The sequence below is a fragment of the Colias eurytheme genome, chromosome 5 (assembly GCF_061535395.1).
Source record: "Colias eurytheme isolate Ceu_HAF_F1 chromosome 5, ilColEury1 Martin Lab GWU primary, whole genome shotgun sequence".
NCBI lineage: Eukaryota > Metazoa > Arthropoda > Insecta > Lepidoptera > Pieridae > Colias > Colias eurytheme.
The window spans coordinates 2,582,977-2,610,234 of NC_142984.1; the positions used below are offsets into that span (position 1 = coordinate 2,582,977).

General features: G+C 33.6%; 1 protein-coding gene, 2 long non-coding RNA genes and 1 pseudogene across 8 annotated transcripts in view; 3 read left to right on the forward strand and 1 right to left on the reverse strand.

The window, feature by feature from the left end:
- LOC149908338 (uncharacterized) overlaps positions 1-27,258 on the reverse strand; it is a 465,602-nt gene that overhangs the window by 37,539 nt on the left and 400,805 nt on the right. The window lies entirely within an intron of this gene.
- The window catches only part of LOC149908340 (uncharacterized), an 80,110-nt gene that overhangs the window by 20,835 nt on the left and 32,017 nt on the right, over positions 1-27,258 (forward strand). The window lies entirely within an intron of this gene.
- On the forward strand, positions 1,201-4,141 carry LOC149908342 (uncharacterized). Its single transcript, XR_016456723.1, has 2 exons — positions 1,201-2,276; positions 2,538-4,141. It is a non-coding gene; the product is annotated as an uncharacterized LOC149908342 (long non-coding RNA).
- Positions 19,336-23,584, forward strand: LOC149908343 (uncharacterized; annotated as a pseudogene).

Here is a 27,258-nt window from a genome sequence, read left to right on the forward strand (position 1 = left end):
GCTGTCCAATAAAAGGCATAGTTTACTTGTGTGAACTGTCTAGATATCGTTTTAAATGTGTGGATTTTGGCGACAGTGGTTTTCATACTAATTATGACATCATAGCACTTCTATGTGTCTTGTTATTTAGATTTCTATGGTATAAACTAATACTATAATAGTTAACTAACTGTATAATATAATGTGATTTATTGCGTGTCTATTAAAATATTGGCTTGCAATTCTGACTTTCACTATTTGAAATGAATTTGCCTAGTTGTTATTGTCGATAGTATTTGGAAGATAACAAGCAAAAAAATGAATTCGAAATCATGACATGTTTTCAATTACAAGAAATAACGCGGATAATTTATTAGACGGATACTTAATTATGTACAATTAAATTGTTCACAAGTGTTAAAAACAATGTGACATGTGAAAAATAAAATAGGTACGTTATGTTCCAGATGTAAAGTTTATTCAGAGTCGACGAGGAAGCGGTCGCTTACTGCTGTATAAAGGTCACACTTATGTTACAATGAGGACAAAGAACAGATGGTATTGCTCTAAGAAAGCAAAGGGGTGCAAAGCCAAGTTAATGGTTACAGGAGAGTACGTGGAGCAATGTGGTACACACGATCATTCCCCACCAGTCCTGTTTACGGCTTCTGACGGGACGATACATAAATGTAGATAGAAATTTCAGCTGTTCTCGTAAAAAAAATTGCTCCTGCTTGCCTATATACATATCACAATTAAGGTAATTGGCTCCTGCAGGTAGGTCAGTAGCCGGTTTAATAGGTTACCTACCTACTTTTGTGAATAAATTTAATAATAAATGCTTGCGGCCAAATTTTGACTTGCAACCTAGTCGATATATATTCTCCTAATTATAAATATACATAAAATAAAAGTTTGGGTTTAGCAAAAAACTGTGAACGCACTAATCCTTCGGTGGGATCTTAGACTATAATATGCTACTGAAATTATAGATGTTGACGGTTTTACAACATTTTGCAGGTTTTAACTTTATACCGTCTAAACGTGGGAAATATTTGCTGGTGTATAAAGGACATAGTTACTCCAGAATGACAAGCAAAAATAGATGGTATTGTTCGAAAAAACTAACATGCAAAGCCAGAGTCATTCTAACAGGCAATGATATTTTAGATATCGGAGAACATAATCATCCTGCTCCGAATTTTGTATAAAAGATAGTATGTATAGTAAAACGCCGATTAGTCGAACGCTGAATTACCGAATCGCCAATTATCCGAATCGGTCAGCGATTTATTTAAAAAAAATAAAACCAATAAATTTTTCTTTTGTTTTGCGGTAACAAGTTCGAGTGCTGGTATATTACAACAGTTATGACTTTTTTTGCTAATATACCTCTATAATTGTTCTTAGTATTGTAGAACTTACTACTTTTGTGAGCTCTTGATTGTAGAGTAATGTATTGGATGAAATGGACATTACGCAGAACAAGCATACATTTACTGGTATAGTAGATAGTGAATAAATTAGAGCTCAATCGACAGTTCAACATCACTACAGTATTATTTTTCTGCTCGTCATTTATAATAAGACGGATAAATGGATCCCAATCCTTTCCTTAGAAAAGTTTGATTGTATAACGTCGCCGTTCAAAACACGGGGTTATTAGTGATCCTTTATTTATGCGAAAATATTTATTTGGTATAAACTAATTGGTACTAGTTAACTAACTGTAAAATATGATGTGATTTATCGAGTGTCTATTAAAATATTGGCTTGCAATTCTGACTTTCAATATTTGAAATTAATTTGCCTAGTTGTTTATGTCGATAGTATTTGGAAGATAACAAGCAAAATTATGAATTCGAAATCATGACATGTTTTCAATTACAAGAAATAACGCGGATAATTTATTAGACGGATACTTAATTATGTACAATTAAATTGTTCACAAGTGTTAAAAACAATGTGACATGTGAAAAATAAAATAGGTACGTTATGTTCCAGATGTAAAGTTTATTCAGAGTCGACGAGGAAGCGGTCGCTTACTGCTGTATAAAGGTCACACTTATGTTACAATGAGGACAAAGAACAGATGGTATTGCTCTAAGAAAGCAACGGGGTGCAAAGCCAAGTTAACGTTTACAGGAGAGTACGTGGAGCAATGTGGTACACACGATCATTCCCCACCAGTCCTGTTTACGGCTTCTGACGGGACGATACATAAATGTAGATAGAAATTTCAGCTGTTCTCGTAAAAAAAATTGCTCCTGCTTGCCTATATACATATCACAATTAAGGTAATTGGCTCCTGCAGGTAGGTCAGTAGCCGGTTTAATAGGTTACCTACCTACTTTTGTGAATAAATTTAATAATAAATGCTTGCGGCCAAATTTTGACTTGCAACCTAGTCGATATATATTCTCCTAATTATAAATATACATAAAATAAAAGTTTGGGTTTAGCAAAAAAACTGTGAACGCACTAATCCTGTGGTGGGATCTTAGACTATAATATGCTACTGAAATTATAGATGTTGACGGTTTTACAACATTTTGCAGGTTTTCACTTTATACCGTCTAAACGTGGGAAATATTTGCTGGTGTATAAAGGACATAGTTACGCCAGAATGAAAAGCGAAAATAGATGGTATTGTTCGAAAAAACTTACATGCAAAGCCAGAGTCATTCTAACAGGCAATGATATTTTAGATATCGGAGAACATAATCATCCTGCTCCGACTTTTGTGAAAAATACTGATGGTACTATAACAAGAAAAGATATTATAGTAAAACGCCGATTAGTCAAACGCCAAATTACCGAAGCGCCAATTATCCGAATCGGTCAGCGATTTATTTTAAAAAAATAAAACCAATAAATTTTTCTTTTGTTTTGCGGTAACAAGTTCGAGTGCTGGTATATTACAACAGTTATGACTTTTTTTGCTAATATACCTCTATAATAATTGTTCTTAGTATTGTAGAACTACGTTTGTTAAAAATTTAAAAAGTTTATGCTACATGTGACAGTTCGTTTTTCTTTATATCTGACTAGTCGCTTACATCTGCTGTTGTTCTCTCAAAAAAATGGTTGCAACGTTGTTATTACTATAGACCATTTTGCAAAAGGTGGCTTCTCAAACAACATGACATTTGATGAAGACCTTCTTGGTAGAGAGGTTAATGTATAAACGTCCAAAATAATAAGACTTCAAGTCAAACTCCGGTGGAGACTGGAGGCTGATTAAAATGTGATGTGTGAAAGATTACTCAACATTGATTGCCTAGTTGGCTTTCATGGAATATTGACCAGAAAATACACATGCATCTGCCCCATTACCATAAATAGATTTGTCTAAATAATAAGTTCTTCAAATAAATGTTATATTAGGATACCGTTGTTGAACATATGAACAACTAGGTTTCCGCCCGCGGCTTCGCTCGCGCAGTCAAAGAAAAACCCGCATAGTTCCTGTTCCCGTAGGATTTCCGGGATTACGTCTTTGTCCCGGGATAAAAAGTAGCCTATGTCCTTTCTCGGGTATCAAAATATCTCCATACCAAATTTCATGAAAATTGGTTCAGTAGTTTAGGCGTGATTGAGTAACAGACAGACAGACAGAGTTACTTTCGCATTTATAATATTAGTATGGATTATCTGAATTTCCGATTATTCGAATCGAACCCGGTCCCAATTAATTCGGATAATCGGCGTTCTACTATAGGTATATTGATTTGTTCTACTGTATTCTATTTGTTTTGCTGTATTAGTGTATTTTATTATTAGGAAATAAGATAGGTATTAATAAATTCATTTGGTTTATACGTTATTGTGTATTTTATTACTTACTATTAATATATTTTTTTATAACTTACTCATATTTACCTATTACTTGTAAAATAATCATTTTTCCGAAACGTAAAAAACACCTTTTAATTCTCGGTTATTCAAATATTTGGTATTTTTTGAATAAGTTCTGTTAAAAGTTGTAACCATAATACTTACTTAAGTATTTTCCGAATTAATGTTTAAGGTTTGGAAGAAAATATGTGTTAAAACAGTATGTCCCATGTGCTTTGTTGTTTTTATCATTACAAATTGTAATTATTACAATAAAAAATGACCAAAATGTATTTAACTAGTGTAAAATATATTTAAATCCGAATTATCTTTGTATTTCTCTTTTTAGACCTTTGTAGAATCAATACATTGAATCGTAAGGTATTTGTTTTCAAGATAATTGGAGATTGTAATTTTAAAAATAAATAATATTATTGGAAATTCTGATTTTCGTTAGACTTTTTTTTATTTTTTTTTTATTTATTTTAAATATTGTTGAAAATCTACATGCTTGAACGTGAAGTGTATTTTGGCAGACTCTGTGATTATGTTGATGATTTATTATATATAGCGTTGATGTTTCAGAAGTAGAATACATATCTTGTAGAGGTGGAAAAGAGAATAAGCTGGTTTACAAGGGATATACATATTTCACAATGCATGGTAGACGAAGGTGGTATTGCTCCAAAAAGGCCTCCGGTTGTAAAGCTGTTGTTCTTATGTTGGAAAACCATATTGTACAAATTGGTGCACACCCCCATCTGCCTCCAAAGTTATTAAGACGTCCTGATGGTACACTAAATACGTTCTAGTTTTTACGATTTTGACCAAGACTGTCTTAAAGACGTCCAGACATTGCAGGGAGTAAATAGTAATTAGGTTAATTATTAAATTAGATTAGTTACAAATAAAATAATTAAGCTTTAATGATGTTTTTTTTACGAATGCCTGGGAGCCATTCTAAAAACACATTAATTTAAAAATAAAAACGACGGGCAATTGACGTTGAGATTTATAATAATTTCGATATTCGTTATTGGCTTCACTTGCCTAGTCACATATTCTTGTAATACACTTGAGATTGAATTGTATGAAAAACTCGATGCTGGTGATGAAATCTCATATGGGATTAATGTTTCAGAAGTAGAATACATGTCTTGTAGAGGTGGACAAGGGAATAAGCTGGCTTACAAGGGATATACATATTTTGCAATCCACAATAGACGAAGGTGGTATTGCTCCAAAAAGTCCAAAGGCTGTAAAGCTGTTGTTCTTTTGCTGGGAAACAAGGTTACAGAAATTGGTGCACACGACCATCTGCCTCCACAGTTATTTAGACGTCATGATGGCACACTATATTCGGTTTAGTTTTTAGGATTTTGACCAGAACTTTCTAAGTAACGTGCAGTATTTGCAGGGAGTAAATGGCTATTAGATTGTTTGCAACAAGTAAATGAATTAACTGTAAATGGAGTTTATTTAACGAATGTTTGAAAGCCACTCCGAAAACTTGTTTTATGAGGTAACGATCAAATCACCTGTTTCAGACACAATTGAGTATATTCCCAGTAAACGTGGCAAGTACATTGCAGTGTTCAAAGGGTACACGTTCAACTGCGCATATAGTAACAATCGGTGGTATTTTCTAGAAGGTTAAATGGATGTAAGAGCAAGCTGTGGACAACACCAGAAGGGCTGATTTCATTTGTACAGGGGGAACATAATCATCCACCGCCAGACCTCCACCGTACTGATGATGGTAAACTTGTAAGAGTTTAGATACGAATATTTATCTATTCGATCGTATATTTGTAATTTTGTAACGTTGTTGAGAAACGTTTTTTTTAACCTAATTGATTCAAAAACGCCTCACTTAATTTATGGACATTCCTACACTTTACTTTCTAATTTAAATTATAAGTAATTAATAACTACTTGTACCAGACAGATAGTTTAAAATGATAATAAATTATTGGTAAACTGTAAAGCACGTGTTTTATTTAAATACTTCCCTAACAAAAATTAGTTTTTACATACAAACTTTAAATACACACATCGGCACAATTAGCGGAACAGAAACCGATGCGCGAGAACATCGTCTGGGATTTGAACGAATGGCAGCAGGTTCTCTTTACTGATGAGTGCAGAGTACTTTTAAAACAGATCTATGGGAGACAGCGAATATGGAGACGCAAAGGAGAACGCCACATACAGTATAATTTTGAACACACAGTGGCTTATGATGGCGGCTCGATTATGGTTTGGGTAGGGATATGTTTGGGAGCTCGCACGGAGTTAGTGATAGTCACAGGAGGGACCATGACAGCATATCGATACATCAGAGACATTTTAGAAGAACATGATGTACCATTTGCCCCATTTATTGGTGACGACTTTATTCTAAGACAAGATAATGCTCGTGCTTGTAGTGCACAATCGGTACAGGCATATCTGAACCACGTAGGTATACCGGTGATGCAGTGGCCAGCAAATTCCCCCGATATGAATCCGATAGAGCATATCTGGGACTTGCTAAAAAGAAGGGTTAAATCCAGACTGTCACCCCCCAACAATCTGGATGAACTTGGAAACGCATTACTTGAGGAGTGGGAGCGGTTGCCTCAAGAAATCATCGATAACATAATCTGTAGCATGCCCAGACGAATGGAAACCGTAATCAGAGCAAGAGGGGGAAACACTCGTTATTAATTTTGCTTTAATTTTATTGTTAAATCATTTACTGCCTACTTTTTTTATTTTTTGTGATGGTTCATAATCATCTAAAAATTTCTATAATTTCAAATTTCTTTATTTTTCAATAAAAAATAACGAAGACTTTTCAAAGTCGTTGTTAAAAGATGTTAATCAATTTGTTATTTTGTGTATAATTACATTTTCGTCAAATATATGCGTTATTATCTCATAGTCTCACTTTTTTTTCTGTTCCGCTAATTGTGCCGGTGTGTATATGTTATTGTTTTCCTGTTTAACTAATGTTGTGTAAATTGTACAACGTTATAAGGTGAATTTGATTTCTTTTAGAATAAATCCGTCAATTAGTGCCCCAAAGTTGTACAAAATGCGAATGCGAATAAATTCATTTCATTTCATTTCAAAAACTTACAATTCTCATGCTTACCTACTTCATCTACACGTCTACAAATCATTTCAGAGCATGATTTAAAGGACCCAATAAGAAGTTTATTATTTTGTTAAAAAAATATCAAAAGATTTGGATTTTGTTTCAGAATCACCTTCAGACGACGCTGATTTCCTCCGCTATTATCGACATTACAAAAAACATTATCCAGAAAAGTTTCCCACCGAGATTGAAGAATCGGAATCATTCGATCCCGTTGGACGTGTCAGTGATTTATTAAATTTTCTCGTCCCTAAGAAGAAATAGCTATTGTTTCTATTTTGATTCCTCAAGAGAATTTCCACTGTATCTGGCTTTGGCAAATGATTTTGATGAATATTGAATATACAAGTACTATTGTTGTAACAATGCCCTTGTATTTTCTAATAAATAAATATATTTAGGCATGCTGGAGTTAAATAAATGAAATGATGATTGTTAACAAAAAATTGTGATTTTTTTTGCTTCTCGGCCTTTTGGCAACGATGAAAGTGTGTTGTTAAAATTGAATGAATGAAAAATAAGCCTTATCGTTTTCAGACCTAGAATATATTTCATCTAGAGGTGGAACGGGTAATATTCTCTTTTTCAAGGGGCATACCTATTATAGAAAAGTAAAGAATAGTAAGGGAAGGTGGTATTGTTCGAAGAAGGTGGCCAAGGGCTGTAAAGCAATTGTTTTAATCGTAGGAAATGAAGCAAGAGGAATGGGTTTTCATAATCATGAACCTCCGAAAGTTATAAGGCGGATCGATGGAAGTTTGTGCAAAGTTTAATTGGATTTGATTACATTAAGATGATAATTATCGACATCTTGTTTATGTTCTGAAATGTTTTACAGCACGTTATAACTGACATCTCGACTTCGTCTTAAATTGTTTTGAAATGTTTGATTCCTGATAAGAGAATTCAAAATATTCTCAAGAAATAGTACAGTTGTTTATAAATAACATTTTTTCATACATTAATAAATAAGATTCTAAGAAGTACATAGTGGTTTTACTATAATACATTGTTCTGGGTTGTAAGTATGAATGCGTGATGATCTATGTGTATGCATATTATATAGTTTCAAGCTGTAACAGTATGGCTTCGGTTACGTCACGGTTTTATTGTAATGGATGTTCGTTTTCATTTAAGATATTATATAACAATATAAAAATTCATGTTGTGGTTTTTGGTACTTTTTACACAAATAATGTATCAAATATTGGTGTCTTAATATTGCGTACGTATCTCATCAACAAAGATTGTGTTAATATATTATATAGAATAAGCACTTGTAGTATAATTGTATTAAGTTTATTGGGTGGCGACCAAGGTCTGTGTAACATGGCATTGAAAAAAGACAAAGTTTATGTACGTAATAATAAATATAATATTGTCTTAAACGAGCATTCATGTTTTGGGTATTGTAAACGATTTATAAGTTTATGCTGTGACAATCACACCTTAATGTACGACGCTCGTATCCAGCATTTAATTCAAATAATAATTTTCATTAATTATAGTGACACTATAAACACAAATATTCCATTTATTATAGTATACAGTATCACGTACAGATTTATACAGAGTATTATAGTTTTATCCATTTATCTTGTCTATATTTTAAACGTTATCGTATATTACATTGTTATTCATATTACCCATCAATTAATTGTTATAATAATCTTCATTAATCATATAAAAGCCACTATTACATTTATCGTAGTATATATTATTATTATCCCAAACAGTATTAATAGTATTATACATAATATAGTGTTATTCATTTACCTTGTCCATAGTATAAACTTTATTGTACATTCAATAATTATTAGTCACATTCAGTATTAAAAATAAATTAAAGGTTGGTTTCATCAATCCTGGCTCTCTTGGAACCCATCATGATGAGTTTGTCGTCGCACTAGACCGACTTCGGGTGGATATACTGGCGGTCAACGAGACCTGGCTTCGCGAGGGTGAAGAGGGTCGTGCGCCACTTGTTCCCGGCTATAGGCTGCGACATATACCACGCTCGAGAAGTATCCGTAATCGCGGGGGCGGTGTTGGATTTTACGTGAAGGAGGGTATGGTAGTTAAAACACTGCAACATCCTATAACCTTGCAAGTCGAGCAAATGTGGGTGAAAACCACAGTTCAGGGTAAAACGGTTGTATTGGGAACAGCATATAGACCTCCTTGGCTCGATGTTCAGATATTTTTGGATGCCTTGATCGAATCTCTTGGTTCCTTCATGTGGTCCGACAATATAGTGCTCTTAGGGGATTTCAACATTAACTTTTTAAATAAGCAACACGTTTCTTTCTCCAAACTTGAGAGTTTTTTGCATACGATGAATCTCACTCAACTTATATCTGAACCAACACACTTCACGGATAAAAGCGAGACGTTGCTGGATTTGATATGCACGAATATTGCAGCATCGCACGTTGTCGTTGAGCATGTCAGCGCCCTGAGCAGTCATGCATTTGTTTCTTGTACATTAAATATACCCAAGGACAAATATATCCCTAGATGGATAACGTACAGGTCTCTGAAAGATATTGACATGGAGAGTTTTGAAGCGACCCTAGAAGAAGTAAGGTGGCACACAATTATGGAAATGAATAATGTTGATGAGATGGTTAAGATTCTTACAACATACATCCAAATAATTTTTGATCATCACGCTCCTCGAAAAGTGAAATATGTAAAACGCAAGCTTCATCCATGGATTACTGATACCATTAAATTGATGATGAAAACTCGAGACGAAGCGCAAGTTACAGCCAGAAGAAGTAAAGAAGGTAAACATAAGGCATATTACAAAGAACTAAAAAGTATCGTCAGCCAGGCTCTGCATAGAGAAAAGCAGTCATACTTTGACAATTATGTTAATAGTAATATCAATAACCCGCCTAAATTGTGGAAGCACATTAAGGAACAAGTCGTAATTAAAGCTAAAAAGGATAATAAGTTACCATCGCATTTCAATGATCCCGATAAATTAAATTGTGACTTTCTTAATGTTCCTGGCAACAACAAATCTGACCTATCGACGTTGACTTATTACGAATTTCACCGGTACTGTAACGCCACCTTCTCATTAAAATCTGTTAATGAGAACACTGTACTTAAAGCCTTACAAACCTTGAAGTCTCAAGCAGTTGGAGTCGATGACATGTCCCTGGATATGTTAAAACTTACTTCCTCCAAAATCCTGCCAGTCATCACGCATATCATAAACACGTCCTTCCGTACGCATCAGTTTCCTGAACTTTGGCAAAGTGCACTGGTACATCCTATACCTAAAAATGACAATCCATTGACCTCAAAAGATCTGAGGCCGATCAGTGTGCTTCCGTGTCTCTCGAAAGTGATAGAGAGGATAGTACACAATCAGTTAATCCAGTTCTTAGAGCAAAATGGAGTATTATCCGATTTGCAGTCAGGGTTCAGGAAGGGACGTGGTGTTGCCTCTGCACTGACTGAAGTTGTAGATAACATCCTGAAGGCGCAAGACACGGGCATGAGTACTGCTGTTGTGTTCCTTGACTACACTAGAGCTTTTGACACCATCAATATTCCGCTTCTTCTATCCAAGATGTCGTACTATGGGTTTAGTAAGGAAACAATTAGCTGGTTCGGTAGTTATCTCAACAAACGTACTCAAACTGTAGTCATCCGCAAGGAAGATGGTTCAATTGCATATTCCAGGCAAAGTAGCGTGACCAGAGGAGTTCCGCAAGGCTCCATCCTGGGTCCCCTACTTTTCATTCTGTATAGTACGGATATAACGCGCGAAATAAGATATTGCCGGTACCATTCATACGCAGACGATATACAATTATATATATCTTTTCATCCATCTCGAACTGTTGAAGCTATTGCCGAATTAAACTCAGACCTTCAGCGTATTTCAAAATGGTCGGAGAAAAACTCTCTGGTTATTAATCCTGCGAAGACCAAATTTATGTTATTAGGAACACCGATTTTGGTTGAAAAAGTGGCGAGATATAATCCGCTTATCAGTGTAGAGGGGCAGTTGATTGAACGCGTTAGGGAAGCTCGCAATCTTGGGATCGTGTTCGATGAAAATTTGAGGTTCGAGAAACACATTCATACCACCATTTCAAACTGTTTCTATAGATTAAAGCTGTTGTATCGTATAAAACCCTACATTACCGCACCCTTACGTTCAAGGCTGTGCGAGGCACTTATACTCTCGAAATTCAATTTCGCGGACACCATGTACGGTACAAGATTGCTTAAAAAAACTAAGACTGCAATACAGCGCGTTCAGAACGCCTGCGCTCGTTTCTGTTGGGACATACCTTCGAGAGATCACGTTACGCCATATCTGATCAAAGCAAAAACGCTCAACATGGAACGACGCAGACGCCTTCACTTCGCTGTCATGCTTTTTGAAGTGGTAACATCCCAGATGCCTAAATACCTTTACTGTAAGCTTGGGTGGATGAGTGACAGAAAAGGCTCGTACATAACAAGAGGGTCCACGTACAAGCTACTTATGCCAAAGTTCCATACAACTGCTTTTAGAGGTAGTTTTGTATACAACGCAACGAAGTGCTGGAACAATCTTCCGCCGCCGATACGTGAATCAGTGTCAAAAAATTCTTTCAAATATAAATATAAAGCACACTTGATAAACGAATTCGTCAAACAAGCCTAGTTGCGTTGTATATCGGGCTAATATACATTTATTTAATGTTATTTTATAAGTATTTTCAAGTATATAATATATATCTCTTTACTTTTATTTATTATTATTATAATGTTTTTATTTTTATATGTTCCATTATAGTATATATATGAATATTCTGTAGATGATTTTGTTTCTATTTAATACTTATTATTTTTTCTGTATATATTTAGCAACAGTCACGGTTAGGGGACACTTTGGGCTTCTGCCCTGTTTTGTGTTGTGGGGGGCACTGAAAACCAGCGTTATGCCGACCATGTCGACATGACATATGCTGAGGGCCTCACCATTTAGGTCGCCACACTAATTTCTTTTCGTGTTTTAGTTTAATTATTTTTGTTCATTAGTCTTTATTTTATTTTTTTACGTGTTATTTCTTTTTTAAATTTTGTTATATTTATGTTCTATGTGGTGTACCTAATAAAAATGATTTTCTTTCTTTCTTTCTTTCTTAATACAATCGCAATTACGATATGAAAGAAATTAAATAGTGCTAGTTTGGTTTAATATTTTCTCACTGTAAAATTTCTACAAACAATGTTATTTTAGCAGTAGGTACCTCACACAAGATGAAACAGACCATTTTACGATATTTAAAATTTATATCTATAAGTAATTTATTGATAAGTGAAAAAACATAATCAAAATAAAATTGTGTGTTTTCATTTTACTCTATTACTTATTAAAGTATTCGGTTCTGTTACACAAGGTTTTTTTAGTTAGAAATTAACATTCTAATTTTGAAAGCCTTTTAACCAGGTTATGAAGAAATACAGCTTACTAGTGGGGCCAGACTCATTAAGTATCAAGATTATTTGTTCTCATTCAATGGATCGAAAAACCAGAATGTTTTATATTTGTACTGTTCCAAGAAGAAGACGACAAATTGTCAAGCGCGAATAAGGTTAGATAAGGAAGGATATATTTTATCCGCTATCCCTGTCCATTTTCATGCGCCACCAATTTTAAGGAAATTAAAAAATGGAATGTACGTTAAAATAGATTAAAACTGCACGATCTTACCTTTTCTGTAAGCTGTTGAGTTTATCTCAAGACAGAAATTAAAGAACACAGAAAAATATGCTTCTTTCCTGGGCTTCAATATTATAAAATAATCATAAATAGTTTTGTATTTTGTTATTCTAGTATTGTATACTATTAAGGGCCGATTTTTCAATGCTTGGTTAAAACTGATCCGTCCAATAAAGTATTACACTATAATATTAAAATGTCACGTGAACTGTCAAATACGGGCAATTAGAATATGTTTTTAAGATGGTCACACCCCGGACACTCCATACAAAATTATCGTTTTGACATTCACACTGTAGAGACTGCAAATGTGTGTGAACGCTTTATGGTTGGCACATTTGTGACTAGCTTTAAAAAAAGCTCGCGTTTTTCTGATGAAATACATCCGTAAACAGCACAATATCTCACCATTTTCTACGATAATCACAAATCCAAAATAATAAAATTACTTTAAGTCAATTTGATTAATGTTGTCAATCTTCGTTGCGTATCGTCCTTGAAGAAAAATGCGGCCCATTTTTATCATGATCGTGCGGGGTGAGGTAAGTGTTTAATTTTGGCGGGAGGCGGAGAGTGTCCGTTCTGTAGCGTTTAGCTACTATTATGTATTCTGTGAAATGGTAGTTTTATACATTATTCGATGAATAAGTTTTAACCAAGGATTGAAAAATAAGCCCTAAATGAATTAAGAATATGTATATTACAGATCAAACGAAATTTACTTCGATGTGCTAATTTTTCATTTTAGTCCATTATTCAAACCCTTTAACCGATTTCCACGAGTACAACACACAAATCAATTTTAAGAAAAGTTGATTAATTTAGTATATATATTTTCAATAGATTTACAGTACGAGACAATAAGATTTTTACATGGCAAGACTCTGGTCAAGTATCAAGACTACACATTCTCTTTTTATGGACCGAAAGATAGGAGATTGTATCTCTCTTGTTCTAAGAAGCAGAGCAATCATTGCCAAGCACGACTTAAACTTAATAAAGCTGGAGATATAATAGCTGCTAATGTGGACCATAATCATGAACCGCCAGTATTGAAAAGACTACAGGACGGGAGATATTATAAAGTAAATTAGAATAATGTGAGAGATCAGCACGCTTCGGCTTGAAAAAATTATAAAAAGAATAATAGTACCTAGTTCAGTAGTTTAGGCGTGAAGAAGAGACAGATTTAGTTTAGCATAAATTATAATATTAGTTAGGATTTAGTACTTCACGCAAATTCTCTTCTTTTGGTAATTAAAATTTTATAAGTCGTGTCGTCCACATTCATAGGATACTCGCATTCGATCGTAAAACCGCTGTGAAATGGACGTAGAAGCTACTGCCAAAATCTCTGTTACCTACTATGGGTGATATATATATAATAATTATTATATGAGTTGTTATATATGGTTTATATATTAGGCACGGGCCGCGAATGTGGATGTGTAATCGTGCACGCCGCGTGAAGAAGGTGCGACTCCTTTGTCGTGGGTCACAATACCGACACTGATCGGGGGACAGGCGCGAATGCACCGGAACAACGCGTAAACACTCCACATTCACGTTCACGCCTGTTCACGGAGCTTCACGGCATGAGTCACCATAAAAACTTTGTTGAGATTTTAGATTTCGTCAATTGAAATATTTTTTTTTTTTGGTTGTCTATTGAAATTGGTTGTAATTAAAGAAATAGAAAATCTTGGTTTTGACATAATAGGCGAACAAAATGCTTTTGTTGTTAAATTATTGCTAACTTACTTTATTGAGTTACTATTCCAAGCTTATGTCTAGTATTAAGTCTATAATTATTTTTTATTTGATTTTATAAACTTAAGTAAAGATTCTGTGTGCCTGGAAATCTTTTGTTTTATTTAAATCCCTTCCACGATTATCAAGTTGATCATTACATACCTGATCTTATGAAAATGTATGAATAAGTATTTCTAAGTATAAGATGATAAACTACTTAGATTGCACCGTGCACGAAAATATACTAATTTAAATATTTTCAGCACCATACGAGTATGAAATGATAACCTTCTTAGATGGGAAGACTCTCATCAAGTATCAAGATTACACATTCTCATTTAATGGACCGAGAGATTGCCACGGGAATAGATTATACCTACAATGTTCCAAGTCTAAGAGAAATTGTAAAGCACGACTGAAATTAAATAAGGCAGGAGAAATAGTAGCGGCTAAGGTTGACCACAATCATCCTCCACCATTACTAAAGAAATTACCCAACGGGACATTTATAAAATGTCTTTAATTTAGATTGTGGCTCAGTTGAAAAAAGTTGCATATATTATGTCAAATTTATTTAAATGGCCAAGTTGAAGATAGATACAAATCTAGAGCTTCCATGTTGAATAAGGCTCTATTAAATGAAATAGAGAATATAGAAATGTACTCGTAAATTATTTTTTTCAATCCCTTCCACTTATCTTAAGTGCCTTAGAAAATGTCCTGAAGAAATTACCATTGATTGTATACTACTATTATACTAACTTACCTGATAGATGTTGTGCTGTCTTCGGGCGAACTTTCAAACGCGTAAAATTTAAGTAGTCGTTAAGCGTTCTATTTTATTTCTTAACATCCTTTAATAATATTTACTTTCAATATTTTCAGCAGACTACCAGTATGAGAGGATAACCTTCATCGATGGACGGACTCTCTTCAAGTATCAAGATTATACGTTCTCATATTGCGGACGGAAAGACAGCAAAGGGAATAGAGTATATCTTGCATGTTCCAAGAGAAACGGTCATTGTAGAGCGCGACTAAAGCTAAATACATCAGGAAAAATAGTTATGGCTAAAAATGAACACAATCATGTTCCGCCATTACTAAAAAAATTGGCAAATGGGAAATACGTTAAAATTTAATCGTCGTTTGTGACAGATTTTGGTTTAGTATTATATCGTTTAATGAAGTTTGGTTTAGTATTATATCGTTTAATTAAGCTCGGTTTAGTATTCGTTTCGGTTTATATATCGTTAAAATAAAGAATTTTGATAAAAAAATGCATGTTATGTCATAATTTAAGTGAATGATAATAATATTTTTTTTAATGTCTATTGAAATAAGTCGTAATTAACGAAATAGAAAATCTAGGTCTTGACATAAGTGGCGAAAAAAAAGCTATTATTGTTAACTTACTATATTATGTTACTATTCCACGCTTATGTCTAGTATTAAGTCTATAATTATTAATTATTTTTTATTTGATTTTATAAACATAAGTAAAGATTCTGTGTGCCTGGAAATCTTTTGTTTTATTTAAATCCCTTCCACGATTATCAAGTTGATCATTACATACCTGATCTTAAGAAAATGTATGAATAAGTATTTCAAAGTATAAGATGATAAACTACTTAGATTGCACGACTGTGTGAATAAAATAAAATATACTAATTTAAATATCTTCAGCAGCATACGAGTATGAAATGATAACCTTCTTAGATGGGAAGACTCTCATCAAGTATCAAGATTACACATTCTCATTTAATGGACCGAGAGATTGCCACGGGAATAGATTATACCTACAATGTTCCAAGGCTATGAGAAATTGTAAAGCACGACTGAAATTAAATAAGGCAGGAGAAATAGTAGCGGCTAAGGTTGAACACAATCATGTTCCGCCATTACTAAAAAAAATATCGGACGGGAGATACGTTTATATTCGTAATTAAAGTAGTCGTTAGTGCCAGATTTAGGTTTAGTATTATATTATCGTTTAGGAATTTTTATAAAAAAAGGAATTTTATGTCAAAATTTGAATGAATGATAATGTGGAGGAATAACATTAATAGTAAGTATAATTAAATGTAAAGTAGGTAAATAAAATCCGGCCAAGTGCGAGTCGGACTCACGCACCAAACAAACCGATTTTTTATTGTGTGGTCACTTTGAAACTTATCATCATGATCGAATGATAATGTGAAGGAAGAACAGAAATTTGTTCATAAATATAATGATATGGCGGGGTATAACGCATTTCATTAAAGAAACGAATCTTAATTGGCGGCGCTTATCATTCCCTCTCGCTTACACACGGCCGTACGGCATGCAAAAAAAATAGGGAAAAGTGAAATAACTAAAATGTATTTGATTTTCCCTATAATAATTTTTATCATAAATTAACAATGACAATTATGTATTTGCGATAATAAATAATGTTTTATTGGAATTTGACATAATAATATTATGTTCTTTGGGAAAAGTTGTTCAGTTTAATGGGCTCATTACGAGTATTATGGGGATTTTAATTTGGAATACACAAACATCATAAAAATAAGTTTGTGAATAAACAAATTGAAATAATTAATAAAATAATTATCCATTTACTTTCTTATTTTTATTTTCTTTTTTTCTGACCCTACCATATTATGTCAGTCTCAGCTTTGGCCGCCATTGAAGATTCGTTTCTTTAATCAAACGCGTTATAAATATTATATAAAATATTTTCAGCAACATACGAGTATGAAACGATAACCTTCGTAGATGGGAAGACTCTCGTCAAGTATCAAGATTACACGTTCTCGTTTACTGGACCGAGATACAGAAGTGGGAATAAATTATATCTACGATGTTCCAAGCATAGGAGTAATTGTAAAGTCCGACTAAAGCTAAATACATCAGGAGCATTAACAAAACTGGCTAATGTTGAACACAATCATGACCCGCCATTATTAAGGAAATTATCGGACGGGAGATATTTTAAAATTCAGTAGTCGTTAGTGTCACGTTTTGGTTTATATCGTTTGCACTAAAGAAGTTTAATAAAAAAATGCATATGTAAATTTGATTCAATGATAATGTTAATGAACAGAAATAGGAAGTATACTTAACTAAATGTTAAAATAATTTAAAAGAATTATTATTTATACTACCCATACCACGCGTGAATCGACGTATTTCTTTGTATTGCATATAGTAAAAAATAAGGTCATCTAGAAGTTTCACTTCTTACGTGTGTACACTAGTATACACGCACACATTTTTTTGAAGTGAAACTTCTTTATCGGGGTTGGACAAAAATTTAGTGTAACATTTTTGCGTTACGCCGTACGCGTGACATTTTTGCGTTACGCCATACGCGTGAAATTTTTGCGTTACGCCATACTCGTGACATTTTTAAGGTCATAAAGAAGTTTCACTTCTTACGTGTGTACTCTAGTACACGCATACATTTTTTTTGTCCTTGTTTTCTATTACCCACATTGGCCCTACTACTATTAACTATTTTATTCATGAAATAAAATAGTTGAATTTGAATATTTACAGCAGCTTCCCAGTATGAGACGCTCACCTTAATGAGTGGAAAGACTCTTATCAAGTATCAAGATTACACATTCTCATTTATTGGACCGAAAGATCGCCACGGGAATAAATTATACCTACAATGTTCCAAGTCTAGGAGCAAGTGTAAAGCACGACTGAAATTAAACAAGGCAGGAGAAATAGTACTGGCTGATGTTGAACATAATCATGTTCCGCCATTACTAAAGAAATTGTCGAACGGGAGATATCTTAAAGTGATGTAGTGTTAATATATATATATTATAAGTGTAAAATTTTATCACCGTATGTCTTTTTAAATAGGGAATTTGATAAATAAAAACTTGCGTATGTCAAATTTATTTTAATAGTAAAGTGAAATCCTCATGAATTTCCCAAAATCCTATGAGAGCTAGAAGATGGATACCGCTATGATCGCAACCGTAGCCAGGAATAGGGCTGCCGGGTATTTAAGGTAAGTAATTCCAATTGATTGTTATAGAACACTAGCTGACTTGATAGATGTATTCCTGTCTTTGTGTGAACTGTTAAAAAATAGTGATAGGATTTTTATTGAAATTCATTACTTCCACGCTACACATAGTAGTAACTATTAATATAGATAAGTGTTTAATTTAATAAAATAATCAAATAATTTAATAAAATAAAATAATAAATTGTTAATACGTAGTCTTAAAAAATGTTGTAGGTACTTACATGAATTATCGGGTAGGATATGACTGGTTTAACTGTCTAAGGCCGCGTTTCCATCTGCAAGAAAACTTCCGCAAGAAATGTCCGACAGTCTGTCGGCGTTCTAATAAATAAAATATTCTTTTTTTGAATATTTTCAGCAACATGTCAGTATGACACCATAACCTTGGCAGATGGGAAGACTCTCATCAAGTATCAAGATTATACATTCTCATTTACTGGACCGAGAGACAGCCATGGGAATAAGTTTTATCTCACTTGCTCTAAGTATAGAAGCAATTGTAAAGCACGACTAAAATTAAATAAGGCGAGAAAAATATTAGCGGGTACTGCAGTTGTACACAATCATGTTCCACCATTACTAAAGAAATTATCGAACGGAAGATATGTTAAAATTAAATAGTCTTTCAAGATTCAATGACAGTTCGATACGAATTCAGCACTTGTACGTTTAATAAGGCTCCTAAAATGAAACACAAATATAACTGAAGGTGTTGTCGGTATGTCAAGGATTTTTTATTTCAATCCCTTCCATCAATATCGAGTTAAATATAAATTATATCTTTAATTAATAATTATATAAATTATAAATAATATATTCTATGTGTTGGATATTGTTATTTTAATATATTAAAATATGTTTTCCGCAGACTCCGAGTATGAGACGATAACTTTCATAGATGGGAGGACTCTCGTCAAGTATCAAGATTATACGTTCTCGTTTTGTGGACGGAGAGACGGCCAAGGGAATAGATTATATCTCTCTTGTTCGAGGAAACAGAGCATTGATTGTAAAGCACGGCTGAGACTTAATAAAGCTGGAAATTTAGTAATGGTTAATGCTGAACACAATCATGTACCACCAATATTAAAAAAATTGTCTAACGGAAGATACATTAGAATGAAATAATCTTTAGTAGTTTGTGACTTACCTATGAATAGTTTTAAGAGACAAATTGGTTGCAACTTTAACTTATATTATAAGAAGTAACTTTTGATTTAATAGTTTTGTGGATGAATAGTTGTCATTATAGTTGTCACTGTTTTCTGTCAAAATGTGCTAGCTGTCGAATACTATAAAATGCCGCATTCCTTTTAGAGCAGGCTCCAAGGAGATGTTCGTTTGCAAAAATCGCGGACCTAAATCTGACTTCTGATATATATTGTATAGATCCCAGACATCCTATAGACAGATGTTGCCAACCAGTTTTGTGGTCCGCCTGCCCGCACCCCGGTAATTAAATATGGCATACAAAGAAAAAAATAAAAATTTCCAAAACATGCCGTGTGGGGTATCAAATGAAAGAGCTTATTGAGTAGATCACGAATATATAGCATACTATATACATTTCTTACACTTTCTCTAAGATTTTTTAGAAAATTTACGAAAATGGTCCATTTTTGAGTTAACTTTAAACCACTATAGATTGAAAACTCATGAATATATTTTTTAAATTATTATTTTAAATAATTAACAATAGTCCATTGTTTATGATTCAATAGTTCGTAATATAATATAAGTGAGCTATGTGGTGGATTTGATGAAAATAACTATATACTATATGAACTTGAAAATATACTCGCCATCTTTGAATGCTCCCCCCACTCCCCCATGCAACTATTTCACTGTACGAAATATTGAATCGTAAACAATGGACTATTGTTAATTATTTAAAATAATAATTTAAAAAATATATTCATGAGTTTTCAATCTATAGTGGTTTAAAGTTAACTCAAAAATGGACCATTTTCGTAAATTTTCTAAAAAATCTTAGAGAAAGTGTAAGAAATGTATATAGTATGCTATATATTCGTGATCTACTCAATAAGCTCGTTCATTTGATACCCCACACGGCATGTTTTGGAAATTTTTATTTTTTTCTTTGTATGCCATATTTAATTACCGGGGTGCGGGCAGGGGGACCACAAAACTGGTTGGCAACATCTGTCTATAGGATGTCTGGGATCTATACAATATATATCAGAAGTCAGATTTAGGTCCGCGATTTTTGCAAACGAAACTCCACTGAGAGTCCGGTCTATTTGACTCGTGGCGCGTTCGTACGAATCGTGCCTTGGGGCTCGGACGTTGTTTACGACGATACGACGTTTGACCCAACTACCCTCACTTTGCTAATAGTCGTTGACTTGCTGCAATTTGTTATCAATTACCTACATCAATTAGGTAGCTGTGTAGAATCGCAGTACATTCTTATTCCATTCAAACTAACATTAAACCCGGCCCCGCGTGTAATTTTTTATAATATGTATATTATTTTTTTAATATTTGAATTTTCAATGTGTCAATATATCGGTTTATTTCGTTCTCCTAATGGTGTGAATTCGTCTTTGTTTGTGTAAGACAATGATTGGCATTAAAATATGTGAAAGAAGAAGATGTAGTTATTTATTATGATACTGTTGTATTCGGGTATGTTAGTACATATATACTATCAATACTAATAGGTATTATAAATGCGAAAGTAACTCTGTCTGTCTGTCTGTCTGTTACTCAATCACGCCTTAACTACTGAACCAATTTGCATGAAATTTGGTATAGAGATATTTTGATACCCGAGAAAGGAAATAGGATAGGTTTTATCCCGGAAATCCCACGGGAACGGGAACTATGCGGGTTTTTCTTTGACTGCGCGGGCGAAGCTGCGGGTGGAAAGCTAGTACATATATAATAAAAAACTAGTATCAGTAAATAATAAATATAACACAACTCTGAGGCTCGTCCTCACTGTCCAAGCGGTGTCGAATGTCTCACGCCTCCGTACCGAGTTGCCCACTATATTTATTAAAATAATATAATACCATATTTAATATAACTGTCTATATGCAACAGATACAAAATTATATTGTTGAGGTATAAAATGTGATCGCGTTAGCAATTTTTACAACCATTTATTCTTAGATTAAGGATTGGTCTCCGCGCGCGCGCTACGACTAGATACCGCCCCACCTAAAAACAATAGCTCTGTGAGTGCGGCAACTCATTTCTGTAGTGTGTGTTAGGCAATTTGTAAAGACGCTAGTGTGTGTGAAGAATTGGGCTGCCAGCTACATAAATTTTACCTCATAAATGGGAAATCTGGCATCTTGGAAAGAAGTTTGAAAAATATTTTTTTCATCCTGACCTGGCCGGGAATCGAATCCATGAACATGTGACTCAAATTCACTTGCGACGCTACTATACTATAGTCACAAAGGTTGTTTAAAAGTAAAAAAGCGGAAATAAAAAAAACATATTATATGAATCAGTTAAACATGGTTAAACAGAAATAAATTATTGTATTATACTTTTTTATACATGTGTTAGTAATAGTATTGAAAAAAAAAGTTCAAATTATTGCTAAAATATTTCCTCAACCACGTGTATTTTTTTGGATATGCAATACGGCAACACTGAATGGCGTCGTATTTTCGTAGAAAAATTTTTCGAAGTAAAGGAGAAATTTCGAATAATACGATACTTAGTGATGGTACGTGATCCCAGTGTCTTTCTTATTTTTTGTTGTATTATTTTTAAATAGTTTTATGACACAAATAGGCATTTTACTTCAGATTTTGTTCAAAATCTTTATAAATTATCGGTTCACCCTCTCCACACAATGCTTGTGACACGACTGGCTTGGGTACGCCGAATTCGGCGTACTATAAGTTGCCGCATTTTTCAAGTACGCCGGCGGTATCTAGTCGTAGCGCGCGCGCGGAGACCAATCCATAATCTAAGCATTTATTATTTATTGAACAAAACAATTACTAATAGGTACCTGCTACTTATCAGTTATAAAATAAAAAAAAATATCATCGAAAATTTAATTCAATTTACCATTCATAAAACCGGAGTATTAGTATTCATAGATAATATTCATTAGTACCAACTATAAAAACAATATTTATTTACAGGCTTGAAATATGTAAAAATAACTCGTGTAGATACCATAGAGGCAATATCACCATTGCGGAGCGCTGTAGGTGGAGAAAGTTATTCGTCTGATTCCGATACCAGTCTTGTGCCGCCCACGGGACGAAAGAAACGCAAGCATTGTAGGAAATCATTGTCGGACGTAAAAAGAAAACGGTTAACCAACTTAGGAAAAAAATATGTAACCAGGAAGGGTAAAGTTGTGAACGAAAAGGTCATGGGAGAGCCTTGTAAATGTCGATACAACTGTGTTGATAAAATTACTCATGAACAAAGACTGGATTGCTTTAAAAGATTTTGGAGTCTGGGCAACAAGGAGAAACAGTGGGCGTTTGTGATTACATTTACTCGTAAGGTTAAGAAACGTCGATGCAATAGTGAGTGTCAACCAAATTTTCGGAAATTTACTTACAAGTACACTTTACCCATACCGTCTACGTCAGACGCCTCTGCAAATAACACAGTTGCTGTGTGCAAAGTTATGTTTTTAAATACTCTGGCTATAAGTGAAATGATTGTTAGGACAGCTTTCCAAAAATTCGATGGTTTTGATTCGGTTGTAATCGATAAAAGAGGCAGACATAATAACCACAAGATTGTAATTGACAAGAAATAGAACGTAGTGTTTGTGATCATGTAAATACATTTTTACCAGTCGAGTCCGATTCCGGCAGAGAGGGGTCGAATAAGATATATTTAGACGGAAATTTAAGTATAAGGCGTATGTTCTCTTTATACAATGAATGGTTTGACGCAACAAAATATTTAAAAGGGGCTTTTACAGAGCGCCAATATAGGGATATTGTTAACAAAAACTTCAATATAGGGTTTCATACCTCCAAAAAAGATGCGTGTAACACCTGACACATTTACCGAAATAAAAATAGATTAATATACATATTGAGATTATAATATTATTAAGTAGGACTAAGTAAATTGTAAATCATTATAAAGTGGCTGTATATTATTGTTTTAACAGTGCGATGATATCGCAAAGCGATTTAAATAAAAATAAATGTAAATTATCCATTTTATTCCTAAATATTAGTTACCTTTAAGGATTTATATTGAAAAAAAAAAAGGTGTCTAATAAGTACCTACTTAAAATCAAAATATAATGTGAAAAATTCAATTCAAATCACCATTCATAAAACCGGAGTGTTAGTATTCGTAGATAAGATTCATTAATACTTACTATAAAAACTATATTTACAGGTATGGAATATGAACAAATAACTCTTGTAGATGGCAAGACACTTATAAAGTATCAAGACTATATATTCTCATTTAGTGGAGCAAGAGATAAGAATGGGAAAAGGCTGTACCTCTATTGTCCCAAGAAATCGAGTATCAACTGTAGGGCTCGTTTGAAATTGAACAGGAAAGACGAAATAGTTTTAGCTTATAACGAGCATAACCATCCACCGTATAAATTACAGAAAGTACGAGGTGGGAGGTATGTTCGTCTGTGATGTGAAAAAATGTGTGTCAGAAGTGAAACTTTTTTAGCTAGATTCAAAGATACCAAAATAGTAGCCTTTCTCTATGACGTGACGGTATTACTATGACGCGACATTTAAATTTTACTCTCAATACGCCTAGAAAAGTTTCGCTTCAAAACAGTTATCCATGGTGCATGTTTAATACAAAACAATTATATGTGAATAAAAAAAATGTAGATTACCTTGGATAGGATATTTTATAAAATTATAAGTAACTAGCAGTGCCCCGCGGTTTCACCCGCATTCCTTCGCTCCTGTTGGTCTTAGGGTGATTATATATAACTTTCCTTGATAAATGGGCTAACACCGATAGAATTTTTCAAATCGGACCAGTAGTTCCAGACATTAGCGCGTTCAAACAAACTTCAGCTTTATAATATTAGTATAGATGTACGCGTTAAGAAAAGACTCCTCTTTTCTTAACGCGTAGGTACGCGTACATTATACATACTTTAGTTCAAGTTTGAATTTTCTTTTTAATAAAGCTTATTTTTCAAACTTGATAGTTTTAATTCCATAGCCTTCATTACTGGTTTTCCTATTGCCATTTGTTAAAATGATCTTCATTTTGACATTTTGTTACAGTAACCTACAAAATTCTGCCTATAGATCCGAAGCGGTCTATTGTAGTGTTAGATAATTACTCCTTTGCATACACTGGTGTGGGGAAACGATAGAATAGAATAGAATAGAAAACACTTTATTGTACAATGCACACAAAAACAAAATTTACAAAAAACGATATTTAACTTAAAATAAATGTACAATTTGGCGGCCTTATCGCTTAAAAGCGATTTCTTCCAGGCAACCTTGGGGTATAGGAAAAATAAATCAGTAAAAAGGTAGATAGTGCATAAATACGTACATTATACAAGAAACTGTAATTATACATAGATTACATATACTTAAGAATCAAATAATATTATACAAAAACAAATGAGAAATGAGCAGTATAGGAATACAAATATTAGAAGAGAGGAAAATAAATTTACATAAATAGATAACTAAATCAGCAAAGAACATAGACAAACAGCATTAGAGAGATAGATAATAGTTCTTAACAAGAGTTTTAAAACTATATAAAGATTGGGCTTGCCTGATCGTTGTTGGGAGAGAGTTCCACAATCTTACGGCTTGTACGGTAAAAGAGCAATCGTAGAATTTGGAAGTGTGAACAGGCATACAAAGCGTAAGATTGTCGGAGGAACGGAGATTGAGTTCATGAGAAGACCCCATAAACACAAATCTTTTTTTCAAGTAGGAAGGAGTTCTAGGATCAAAAAGGATGGAGTATAATAAGGAAAGGATATGCATATTCCGGCGAAGACGGATAGGAAGCCATCTGAGCTGTGAGCGGAAATCGGAGATATGGTCGAATTTACGTAAACCAAAGATAAATCTAATTGCAAAATTTTGAAGACGTTCCAATTTGTTAAGGTGCTCCTCAGTAAGGTCTAAATAGCTTGAGTACGATACCTTAAGTGCTCCACGAAGATGAGGACAGGGTGCCAAGCTCGCTTCAGTCTTAACAAGGACGGTAGTGTAAACTTAGTGGAAAAGACACACAATCATCCGCCAAGACAGTACTATAAGGGGACTGATGGTTTTTATCATTTAGTGTAAAGTGACCTGAGAAATTATTGAAAAAAAATCGATCACGAGGTCGGATACGGTTTTTTTTCTATTACTTTAAGGGCCGATTTTTCAATGCTTGGATAAAACTCATCCGTCCAATAAAGTATTACACGATAATATTAAAATGTCACGTAAACTGTCAAATACGGGCAAGTAGAATACGTTTTTAAAATGGTAGTTTTATACATTATTCGACGAATAAGTTTTATCCAAGCATTGAAAAATCGGCCCTAAATTATATGTAAATAACCTTTAATCCAACATTAGACATGCTATAATAATAACCTCTCGTCTGTGCAACCACTGATAATAGAATCTTCTTTCACTATTTAATTTGATTATTATTTTTTATGAATTAAGATTGATGATAAAATGAATTAATTTTTACTTGTTTATAATTTATTAACTGATTATTTTAGAATATGTTGAATGTGTTGTAACGTATTTTTTATAGTGCATGCAGCGCTCATTTTTTATTGGTTGTCCATCATGTTCTATATTTTTTGTGTATTTTTTATGTAATTTCATCGATGTACAGCTGCTAATGAGCCTTAATAAATAAATTAATAAATTGTAATATTCTATATATATATATATATATTTCGTATTATGTGTGATGTGGTGTTACTCAAATAAAAAAATAAATAAAAATAAAAAAAATGCAACCCACAGCGCAACATTTCCCGGCAGAGTACCCACCTTTTAGTTCGTCTGAAGGAAAACGAGCACAGCCTCTGCGTCGACGCTGCGGTGTTTGTAAAAAACGCACATCAAATTACTGTGAAGGATGCAACGTGGCCTTATGCCTATACTTACACGTGCTTTAAGCAACATCACATTTAACTTTTTTTCACAGTATACAGAAACACACTACTCACACACAGTTTTTTCGCCTAAAAGTACTGTTTTTTTTTCTTATATTTCACATTTTTTGTTTGGTATGTACTTTTGCTTCTCTTTAGTTTTATTCGAAATACAATGTAGTTATTGAATTATTAATTCAATTCAAACACAGAACAAAAGGTTCCAAGAAGTTCGAGTCTTTCCAATGTCGTGATTTCAACGTTCATTTGAAATCCTATTTTGCTCATAAAATAAAGACTATTTGATTGAACAATGCCACGCTTTATGGTATTTATCTTAATATCTTAATCTTAATACTATTATAAAGGCGAAAGTTTGTAAGTATGGATGTATGGATGTATGGATGTTTGTTACTCTTTCACGTAAAAACTACTGAACCGATTACAATGAAATTTAGCACACATATAGAGGGTAACTTGGATTAACACATAGGATAGGTTTTATCCCGGAAATCCCACGGGAACGGGAACTATGCGGGTTTTCCTTTGAAAACGCGGGCGAAGCCGCGGGCGGTAATCTAGTAAAATATAATCTTATGTTTTTGAATATTAAATATTCCAGACACTTGAGCTTTGTATCACGTAAAATAAACCATGGAACATGAGCCCAACTTTAGTCAAGAAGT